The sequence below is a fragment of the Diplotaxodon limnothrissa genome, linkage group LG20 (assembly GCF_057381915.1).
Source record: "Diplotaxodon limnothrissa isolate DT_005_m linkage group LG20, D_limnothrissa_male_GT1.1, whole genome shotgun sequence".
Classification (NCBI taxonomy): Eukaryota; Metazoa; Chordata; class Actinopteri; order Cichliformes; family Cichlidae; genus Diplotaxodon; species Diplotaxodon limnothrissa.
The window spans coordinates 20,374,471-20,386,661 of record NC_140615.1 but is presented as its reverse complement, the minus strand read 5'-3'; positions in this window follow the sequence as shown (position 1 = coordinate 20,386,661).

The window sequence follows — 12,191 nt, the reverse complement described above, 5'->3', positions numbered from 1 at the left end:
AACGTTTTAAAGTTTGAATGGAGTTTCAAATCAAATCAAATCAAATCAAATCACTTTTATTGTCACATCACATGTGCAGGTACATTGGTACAGCACATGTGAGTGAAATTCTTGTGTGCGAGCTTCACAAGCAACAGAGTTGTGCAAAATACAATAATGTAAACAAGCGAAATACAAGAATGGCTACATCTGAAACTAATAAATATATGTACAATATATAATAGTATATGCATTTCTGGATGTGTATACTAAATATTTTTCTACGTGTGTGTGTGTGTGTGTGTGTGTGTGTGTGTGTGTACACATATTTTACAAATTAAATAGAGTAAACAATAAATAAAATATATAAAATAAAATATACAGAGTGAGACATGTGCAAAACAGTGGCATTACTGTACAGTATGGAGTGCATAATGTTAAAGTTCCAGTAGTGAAGCTGAGGTGTCTATGAAGTGTTCAGCAGTCTGATGGCCTGATGGAAAAAGCTGTCTCTCAGTCTGCTGGTTCGGGACCGGATGCTGCAGAACCTCCTTCCTGATGGAAGTAGTCTGAACAGTTTATGGCTGGGGTGACTGGAGTCCTTGATGATCCTCCCCGCTTTCCTCAGGCACCGCTTCCTGTAGATGTCTTGGAGGGAGGGAAGCTCACCTCCAATTATCCGTTCAGAGCACCGCACTACTCGCTGGAGAGCTTTGCAGTTGTAGGCGGTGCTGTTGCCATACCAGGTGGTGATGCATCCAGTGAGGATGCTCTCAATGGCACAGTGATAGAAGGTCCTGAGGATGCGGGGGCTCATGCCGAATCTTTTCAGTCTCCTGAGAAAGAAAAGGCGCTGCTGCGCCTTCTTCACTGTTTTGTTTGTGTGTACTGACCACGTAAGATCCTCAGCCAGATGTACGCCAAGGAACCGGAAGCTGCTCACTCTTTCCACAGCAGCGCCGTTGATGGTGATGGGGGTGTGTACTTCTCTGCACCTCCGGAAGTCCACTATCAACTCCTTTGTCTTTGCGACGTTGAGGGTGAGATGGTTGTCTTGACACCAGTGGGTCAGGGCGCTGACCTCCTCCCTGTAAGCTGTCTCATCACTGTTGGTGATAAGACCCACCACTGTAGTGTCGTCCGCAAACTTCACAATGATGTTGGAGTTGTTAGTAGCCGTGCAGTCGTAGGTGTAGAGTGAGTACAGGAGAGGGCTCAGTACACACCCCTGTGGAGCACCAGTGTTCAGTGTGACGGGGGATGAGGTGATGCTGCCCAGTCTGACCACTTGGCGTCTGTCAGACAGGAAGCTAAGGATCCAGCTGCAGAGGGAGCTGCTCAGTCCTAGATCCTGCAGTTTCCTATCCAGCTTTGAGGGAACGATGGTATTGAATGCTGAGCTGTAATCTACAAACAGCATTCTCACATATGTGTCTCTCTTCTCCAGGTGTGACAGGGCAGTATGTAGTGTCAGGGCTATGGCATCATCAGTGGACCTGTTGTGGCAGTATGCGAACTGTAGAGGGTCCAGTGAGTCGGGTAGCGCAGAGCAGATGAAGTCCCTGACCAGCTTCTCGAAGCATTTGCTTACGATGGGGGTCAGGGCTAAAGGTCGCCAGTCGTTCAATGAGGAGATGGTGGAGGATTTGGGTACAGGGACGATGGTGGCCATTTTGAGGCAGGCTGGGACTACAGACAGAGAGAGGGAAAGGTTGAAGATGTGCGTGAACACTCCAGCCAGCTGAGCCGCGCATGACTTGAGGACGCGGCCGGGAATCCCGTCCGGACCAGTAGCTTTGCGTGCGTTCACCTTCCTGAAGCACCTCCGCACATCCTCCTCAGACACAGTGTGCGCACTGACGTCATCCGCGGTGCGCACACTGTCCGGTCTCATGGTGTTCGCTGTGTCGAATCTAGCGTAGAATACGTTTAGATCCTCACACAGAGAGGCCGTGGTCTGCGGTGTGCTGGTTTTCCCTCTAAAGTCTGTGATCGTGTTTAGTCCCTGCCACATACTCCGAGGGTTGTCAAACTGTTGCTCCACCCTGTCCCTGTACTCACGTTTGGCTGCTTTGATCGTCTTCAGGAGTTGGTAATGTGCGTGTTTGTAGTCCGATGTGTTCGCGGAGGCACGCATTTCCTGATAAATCCGCAGACTGAGTCTGTGTATTCATCAATGTCCCTAGCAGCCACGTGAAACATTTCCCAGTCCGCGTGATCAAAACAGTCCCGCAGCGCAGACTCCGATTGGTCCGTCCAACAGTGCACCGCCCTCCGGGTTGGAGCTTCCTGTTTCAGCTTCTGCCTGTAGGCGGGCAGGAGCAGGATGGAGCGGTGATCTGATTGGCCGAATGGGGCGCGGGGGAGGGCTTTGTACGCATCCCGGAAAGAGGTGTAGCAGTGGTCGAGTAGCCGATCTCCACGAGTGTTAAAATGGATGTGTTGGTGGAGTTTGGGTGAGACTTTCTTCAGGTTTCCCTTATTAAAGTCTCCGGCTGTGATAAACGCTGCCTCTGGGTGTGCGGTTTCCTTGCTGCTGATCGCGCTGTACAGTTCCCTGAGTGCTCGGTCAGTGTCGGCTTGTGGGGGAATGTAAACAGCCGTAATAATCACTACTGTAAATTCCCTCGGTAGCCAGAATGGCCGGCACTTAATCATCAGGTACTCCAGGTCCGGTGAGCAGAAGGATTTGACCGGGTGCACGTTCGCATAATCACACCAGCTGTTGTTGATCATGAAACACACACCACCGCCTCTGCTTTTCCCAGTAAGATCCTGTGACCTGTCCGCGCGATGCACGGAGAACCCCGGTAGTTGTATTGCGGAGTCCGGTACCTTGTCCGATAGCCAGGTTTCTGTGAGGCAGATCACACAGCAGTCCCGCATCTCTCGCTGGAATGAGATCCGTACCCGAAGCTCGCACAGCTTGTTCTCCAGAGACTGCACATTAGCCAGTAATAAACTGGGTAACGGTGGTCTGTTAGTGCGCCGTCTCAGTCGAACCAGAACGCCAGATCTTCTCCCTCTGCGTCGGCGTTTGCAGCCTCCAGGGCCAGAGAACAAAGGGGTCTCAGGTGAGATGAATGGGGGGTCTGCAAACGGAGCGTCCGTGTTGCAAAACTTGAACTCCGGAAAGTTATAAGAAAGACCGTCTTTTATGTCCAGTAAGGTTTGTCGGTCGTACACAAGGAGACATGTGCTACTCGCGAAAAAATGAAGGAAAAGTAAAATTAAACACAGAAAAAAGCTGTTGCTTGGGGGAGCTCGCGACGAGGCTGCCATACTCGGCGCCATCTTGTTTCTAGGTGAAAGTATGAGGAAGTAGTTAAGTTTCAAAGACAAGCAAGTTTTAGCAGAATTGTGGAAGTTTCCCATTCATTTCAATGGGACAAATTAAAGGAAAAAAGTGTAATATTTTAAAAAGTATAATAGTAATAAGTACCAAAAGATATAGCAGTCAAAAGCAGAAATAGCAGAACAGTTTAGAGTTTGAACGGTGAAAATCGGCTGAAAACTGAGGGAGTAGTTAAGCGGCAAAGAAATGGAGCAACTAGAATAATAAAGGATAAAGAATAAAGAGAAACAGGATCTCAATAGAGATTGAAAATGTGACGTCACTCAGGGGTAAAACCGCAAAGAATTCTGGGAACTCGTGGCAAGAGGTACTAGCGCACGCAGGCTTTCAATTGAAATCAGTTATACAGCGATAAAAAGAAACACAAAAAATGGCAAGAAGCTGTTGTATTATTAACTGCAATAGCCGATCGCATGACAGCCACGGGAAGCCGACGGGTAAAGAGATCGGTTGTTATCGGATTACGTCGCTGAAGAGAAATTGTTCGAGCCATGTTTCCGAAGTAACAAAGAGGCGACGGGTGGCCTGGATTGCAGCCATTCAAAGACAAAATATAACGTCCCAGAACACTCCAGCTCACAGGTTAGTCTGCTCCAAGCATTTCCACAAAGATCAGTCTGCTGTTGTAGTTAATGCGTCATTTTTCTTAACATAATTGGTGATATAGGTTACAAGCAAGTCTGGCGCTGAACAGAAATTGTCGCGCTATGCTCCTTTGTTTATTGTGCATGAATAGTGAATTGTCCTGACACAATATTGTGTTTCGCTTCTGTTATTACCATGGTACACTGACAAAAACATATACTTTTATTCACAGGATAAAACAGTTGTTTTGTATCACTAATTGCCCAGTGCGATTACAGCATACAATATTATTGTCACTGCTACATTTCTGTGATGCGTACCAGAAATTATTTCTACTACTAATTAATTACCATTGAGCTCAAAGGTCCTATCAATAAACGGTTAACGAATGTGTATTTATGAAGACGATTTGTGAGACTGGTAAACTTATGATACGTACGATGGTCTTTACTTTCTACACGGTGCATTTCAAGGTCCTGTACCCATCCGTCGGTAAACTGTACCTGGGCTTGTTGCAGTGACCTGAAGTTACTAAACTTCACAAGTGTATGCACTCACTCCAAGAACCGTATGATTATAAATATGAGCGTGGTGAAGTTGGGCAGCACGCTAACGTATTTTGTCCCTCTGTGTGCTCGTAAGGATCTAACACTTTCACTGGTTTGATTTTAAATTAATACTATGTTTTAGCACAAATACTATCATTTGGCAGAAATACTATCATTTGGCAGAAATACTATGATACAGCACAAATACTCTGGTTTAGCACAAATATTATAACATAGCAGAAATACAATTATATAGCAGAAGTGCTGTATTTAGAAAGAAAAATATAATATAGTAGAAATAGTATGATTTAGCAGAAATACTGTAATCAGCACATATACTGTAACATGACAGAAATTCCTCCACTTAGTAGTAATACTTTAACATAACACAAATGTTATGATTTGGCACAAAAATCATGATTTGTCAGAAATACTTTAGCAGAAATACTATGATTGAGCAGAAGTACTAAGATGTAGTAAAAGTACTTTGATTTAACAGAAATACAATTATGGAGGAGTAATACTTTAAAATGGGAGAAATATTGATACACACAGACATACACAGAGCCTAAAGGGAGTATTTGTGCCATGGAGTGTTAACAAGAATGTGAGGTCCATATTAGAAAAGCTGGTAAAATCATAAAAGTTTGCAGAATTGTAATAAATAATGAATATGAATTACTGGTCTGTGATAGTGTATTAATTTGTAGTGAAAAAAACATGTTGACCAAGGTGGAATCGAACCCACGACCTTTGGTTTGCAGACCCGTGTCATTACCAACTGCGGTAATGACACGGGTCACTGGGAAAGAGAGCAGGCACCTTGAAAAACAGGGTGATGAGCAGTCAGAATTAGATCGCGGTGAGAGGCGAAAAATGCCGTTTTTTGGAGTTACAAAACGTTGTGTAACTTAAAAACTAGGTGGACTAGAAGCATAATTCTTGTACTGGGTGAATCAGCGGACTTTGGTGTACTTTGACCGTATTTTCATTGCTCTTTGTACAACCGTCGCTGAGATATGACGAGAGAAGAAACAGCAGACCTCAGATATGATTGGCTGGCTGGGAAGCCGTGCAGGCCCTGATATGTGCATTTGAATGTCTGAGTCCTCACAGCGGATTGGCTGCCTGGCAGAAATATATATAAATAGTATGATTAAGCATAAATACTACATTTAGCAGAAATACTATATTACGCACAAATCCTATAAAAAGCAGAAACAGTATATTAAGCACAAATCCTACAAAAAGCAGAAATACTATATTAAGCACAAATCCTATAAAAAAGCAAAAATACTGTAATATGATTTGGTAGAAAAACTATAATTAATCAGAAATACTATATTTGGCAGAAATACTATATTTAGCACAAATCTTATAAAATAGCAGAAATAGTATGATTTAGCACAATAGTAATAAGTTAAACAGAAAAATTGGAAAACCAAAATGGACAAATGCTGAACATGCTGAGGGTCCCTCAAATATACTTGTTAAATGAAAAAAATCAGCAAAAAATATATATAACAGCCACACAATCACAAATATGTACACATAAGGAAACACACATGCACAGAGAGACACACACACAAGATCCAATTCAGTCAACCAGTCTAAATATATTGAATTTGAATCTTACAATGAGATCATCCCATTAAAAGGCTCTCTTTCTCTCTCGCTCTCTCTCTCTCTCTCTCTCTGTCTCACACACACACACACACACACACACACACACACACACACACACATACGGAGAGAGAAGTAAGTTTCTAGCTCAGTCAAGTAGCCTGAGAGCTGCTGAATTTGAATCCACCAATCAGAGAGGCTGTGTACTTTTTCCCGCCAAAACAGGTGCACGCAGCACAGAGAGACACGGGATTTTTGCAGTCTATTTCTCATAGTGACGACTCCCCTCAAACAAATGACCATAATTTCCTAACCGTAGGGGCTAGGCCGGTCATTCTTACACCGTTTTGTTCAGAAGAGATGGGGGAATCTTAAAGTGTTAACAATTTATCATTAAAATATGAATTATTAAAGATATTTGACTTCTAATGCACCATAACTGAGTAGAGCGAAGCAAAAACTGCCTTGACTTGCCCTAAAACAACGCTTTGTAACTCTAAATCTATTTGGAGTATCGATATCATTCTTTCACCGTAAGAGACAGCAGGCTTTGGTGAACAGTCATGGAAATTTTCAGGTCTCTGTGGAAATCCAACAAAAAGTTATGATGAGAGAAAAAAGTGGTTCATTTCCAGAGTTTGAAATCTGAAGAAATCTGAACGAAGGACGAATTTCCTACCTTCAAACAAGTCCAACTCATTTCAGAACGGTACTAGGTGAGAAAGAAATTCTTTGAATTGTGAGCGTCAGGAGTGTCTGAAGATATACTGGGACAAGCCTCATGTCTTAACTTTGCTTCGTTAAGGAGATATGACGATTCGAATATGCCTCTCATTACAGAAATCAAGCGGTGATTTTGAACAAACTCTCCATCGACTTTCTATGGAGAGTTTTGCGACTTTGTGTTGGTCTGAGGAGATTTGCCAAAATTCTATAAATTCCACAACAATGATAGTGACATTTCCTGAAAGCCAGCAAAAATACCTACCTTTTATTGTATAATTTGTGGAAGTTGAGTGAAAATTGAGCAAGTAGCAAACAGTTGTTCGGACATGAAGAGAAGACTGCAAAACCTTCAGTGGCACACTGGAAGCCAAGAGCATAGCAACCATAACAACGCATGTATTTTGTGAAAAATCACAATTTTGCAACTCAAAACTTTAAGAGGCATAAAAGTAAAACGGTAAAAGATTTGAAAAAGCTGATTTATACCTGAATAGCCCAATAATTTGAGAACATTTTAAAGTTTGAATGGTTGTTCTAGGTGAAAATATGAGGAAGTAGTTAAGTTTCAAAAACAAGCAAATTTTAGCAGAATTGCAGAAGTTTCCCATTCATTTCAAATTAAAGGAAAAAAGCTTAATATTTTAAAAAGTATAATAGTGAAAAATACCAAAAGACATAGCCGTCATTAGCAGAAATAGCAGAATAGTTTAAAATTTGAACGGTGAAAATAGCACAAAAATAGTGGAAGTAGATCCACGGCGAAAAGTGTACGGAAACATCAAGAAGGAACTCAATAGTGTGGATGCTTAAAGCGAAAATTTTAGAAGAAATTTTAAGTGTGCCTATGCCGCCGCTAATCAAAACCTTTCACTGTTTTTACCGTTACTAAAATGAATAAATGAATCACCAGCCCATATAAATGAAAAATAAGTCCAGCAGCCAACCAAGAGTCATCACGAAAGACTAGGGGGTGAAACGAGAGCGTGAGCCAGCCTGGGTGTCAGCCAAGCCGCGCTAGCCAGCTAGCTGCCATGCGGCGCTAGCAGTAACATCGTGAGAGAACTGTTGCTAATATGGGACTTCTTGATAAAACGAGCAGATATTTGAAGTTTACACACCTACATTCTCGCCTGAAAATAGGGGAGGCTGTCAAAAAGTTCAACATTAGTAACTTAGCGCGCACAGCTGTATAGAAACTCTGTCGTGCTAGCTAGCACGCAGTACGAGTTATTGTAACTGTCAGCACAACGAAAATAAACTACACCTAAACTCGGTTTATATCTGACCCAAATAGAGTGCAGTTCATAACTTCTTACCTGAAATTCAGTTCACCTCACGCTCCGACCGGCAGCCGCCTGCTTCTCCTGCCTTCGGTTTCCCTTATCCACAATTGAGCTCCGCGTTAGCCACCACCGGTCGATCGGCGGCCGCCTCGCATGTTTCTTTCCCCACATACGAGGGGGAAGAGACATACACCGGTGGCTAGCTGCCCTCTGTTGTAGCTCTGCGTCAGCCACCACCTCACGCTCCTGCCTTTGGTTTCCCTTATCCACGATTGAGCTCCGCGTTAGCCACCACCAAACAACTCAGGTATTTTTCCCACATCGACCAGCATCTGGACAACCACCTTTCACTGTTTATACCGTTACTAAAATGAATAAATGAATTATCGGCCCATATAAACGAAAAATAAGTCCAGTGTGAAACAATCGCTTGGCGAGCGATCGGGTGGTGAAGCGAGTGTCAGCCGCTTAACTTTAAGACAAGGCCGGCTGCTTTTGAGCGAAGCGGCGCTAGCCACGCTAGCTAGCCGGCTAGCAGCAACATCGTGAGAAAACTGTTGCTAATATGGGATGTTTTGACAAAACGAGCAGATATTTGACGTTTACACACCTACATTCTCACCTGAAAATATCTTAAAAGTTTATTTTGTGACCTAGAAACACGAATAAGAGGAATATATTAAACGAAGTGGCAGCCGCCATTGTTTGACTCAGTAGAGGTGTGCTATGAATTGTGGGATATGGAGTTTTCCACCAAGCATACACCCTTGCGGTTACCGTAACTATTCAATGGTTCGCGCAACCTTAAAAGTTCCAATGGCTCCTGAAAGCAGCGATGCTGTGCGCACCGTTGATATTGTCGTCATTACGGTAATCCAAATACGGGTAAACAGGTTGTACTACTCCCGACATACCACTAGAGAGAGCCAGCACACCACAAATGAAGTTTGAAATCTGTTTCTAGGGGGCCAAAAGTTGAATCTTTCTCATGGGCCTAGAAATGGGCCAAAATTTGCACTAAAATCTAAATATTTAAAAAACTATAAAAGTTATAAACACCAAAAGTCATAGCATACTAGTCCAGACCCAGCCGCACAAAATGATATGTAACCCTTGTGTCAAAACTGTGCGGCACATAAGCGCGGGAAAATTTTCACTAAAATATTAATAATTAGTTACGTGGAGAAATTTCAGGCGGAAGATGGAGAATAATAATAATAATAAGAAGAATAAATCCGAGAAACAGTAATAAGTGTGCCTTTTGGCATAGGCACACTTAACTAGAAAGCGAAAATTTCAGAAGTTGTTTTTCCCATAACCGCTAATCAGTGTAGTTTGCCATTCAAACGGCTACAGAGAGCAAAACTCAGCAGAGCAGCCATTCTCCACCATGAACTATGGTAAAACCAAACACCGCTCGTGCCTCACAGATGACAGCTTACAGTTTTGTGTAAAGGTGAGGTGACTTCGTACAGCCCCGATTTGCAGACGCTGTGCGCAGAGGTTCATAAGCAGACCCGACAATGTTTGCATGAACACGCTCTGAAGCATTACGTTATGGACCACTTTTCACACATAGTTGCTGTACCCACACAGCCGGCTGTAGCTTTTCATCTCACAGCCCGACACATACAAAAAAAAAAAAACAGCCGAGAGAGCACAGACTTTACGCCTGAGAGGCGTGATTGCAGATGCCGCTGAGGTGGGTCCACCTCCCCTGCAGCGGCACTGCAGACCACGCCCTGCCACACACATCAAACACGTAAAATAAATATTTATGCACTTTTGCATTCACTTTTTGTTTTTTGTTATTTTTACACAGTGTTCTGAATGATTAACAATGGTCTACAGCCAATCTTGTGTATTATTATACAAACTTTGGTTGTAAGATTCAGATAACTATTTAATAAAAGCTAAATATTCTATATGAGAATAAGAAAGAAAAGTATATCTTTGTGTCCCCCTCTCCCTGTTAATGCCCTGCCTGGCCCCCTGGCAAAAGCTGTGCTAGATCCGCCCCTGCACAGTTACCAGCTGTCAGCTACACAAAAAAAGGAGTTTGGTGTTAGTTGTCTCTCAGAAACAGTTCATAACTTCCCTTCAACTCATCCATGTCACCTAAAAGGTAAACCTGTTTCTCCATCACCAGTTCAGCTCTGATGATTCAGTAAGGACATCTCCTGGTTTCGACCAGCCCTTTTTTACAGCTGTGGCTCCAGCAAACATCAGCTGATACTAGAAATTAAAATCAAATGAATTCTAACAACAGCTGATCAAGCTTAAACTGCTGCTGTTGTTTAGCGCAATAAACAAACGAGAGAAAAGCCGATCATTGATCAGTTTCATGATTGAAGTTTCAACAAGGCAAGGCAAGGCAAGTTTATTTGTATAGCACAATTCAACAACAAGGTGATTCAAAGTGCTTTACAGAGACATTACAAACAAAAACAAATAAAAAGCATGATTTAAAATTGATCAAAACAAGCAAACAAACAAACTAATTAACAAACAAACAAAAGAGTATATAAAATCAAAACAGATAAAATCAGAACAATAGATAAAATCAGTAGTTAAATGTAAGTTTCGAAATTTAAGCTTAAAAGTGTGGATTTGGTGCTTTATTCAAATGCAGCTGAGAATAGGTGAGTCTTCAACCTGGATTTAAATAAACTGTTTCAGCTGAGTTTTTCAGCTGATCTGAGGCTTTCTGGGAGTTTGTTCCAGATATAAGGAGCATAAAAGCTGAATGCAGCTTCTCCGTGTCTGGTTCTGACTCTGGGAACTGATAAAAGACCAGATCCAGATGACCTGAGGGATCTGGAAGGTTCATACTGGGTCAGGAGGTCACTGATGTATTTTGGTCCTAAACCATTCAGAGCTTTATAGACCAGCATCAGAACTTTAAAGTCTATCCTCTGACGGACAGGCAGCCAGTGTAAAGACCTCAGAGCTGGACTGATGTGGTCCACTTTTTTGGTCTTAGTGAGGACTCGAGTAGCCGAGTTCTGATTGAGCTGTAGTTGTCTGACTGATTTTTTAGGTAGACCTGTAAAGATGCTGTTACAGTAATCAAGCCTACTAAAGATGAATGCATGGACTAGTTTTTCCAGGTCCTGTTGAGACATCAGATCTTTTATCCTTGAAATATTCTTGAGGTGATAGTAAGCTGACTTTGTTATTGTCTTAATGTTTTTTCTAAGTTTAGGTCTGCATCCATCACTACACCCAAATTTCTCGCCTGGTTTGTGGTTTTTAGGTGTATAGATTGAAGTTCTCTGGTGACCTGTGATCGTTTTTCTTTGGCGCCAAAGACTATTACCTCAGTTTTGTTTTTGTTTAGCTGGAGAAAATTGTGGCACAGCCAGTCATTAATTTCCTCAATGCATTTACCAAGAGCCTGTACAGGGCCTTGGTCTCCTGGTGACACTGTGATATATATTTGTGTGTCATCTGCATAGCTGTGGTAGTTTATTTTGTTGTTCTTTATAATCTGTGCCAGTGGGAGCATGTAAATGTTAAACAGAAGGGGTCCCAAGATGGAACCTTGGGGAACTCCACATGTGATACTTGTCTGCTCAGATGTGAAGTTACCTATTGATACAAAGTATTTCCTGTTTTCTAAGTATGTTTTGAACCAGTTTAGTACAGTTCCTGAAAGACCTGCCCAGTTCTCCAGTCATTTGAGTAATATGTTGTGGTCAACTGTATCAAATGCTGCACTGAGATCCAGTAAAACTAAGACTGACATTTTTCCACTGTCTGTATTCAGACATATGTCATTAAACACTTTGGTCAGAGCGGTTTCAGTGCTGTGGTTCTGTCTAAAACCTGACTGGAAGGCATCGTAGCAGTTATTCTGTTTTAAGAAGTAACTGAGCTGTTGAGAAACTGCTTTTTCAATGATCTTACTTAAAAATGGGAGATTTGAGATCGGCCTGTAGTTGTTCATTTGTGTCTTGTCAAGATTGTCCTTTTTCAGTATAGGTTTTATTACAGCAGTTTTTAGTGGTCCTGAAAACACGCCTAATATTAAAGAAAAGTTGACGATCTGTAACAGGTCTGACTCTAAAGTCTTTGAGACCTTTTTGAAAA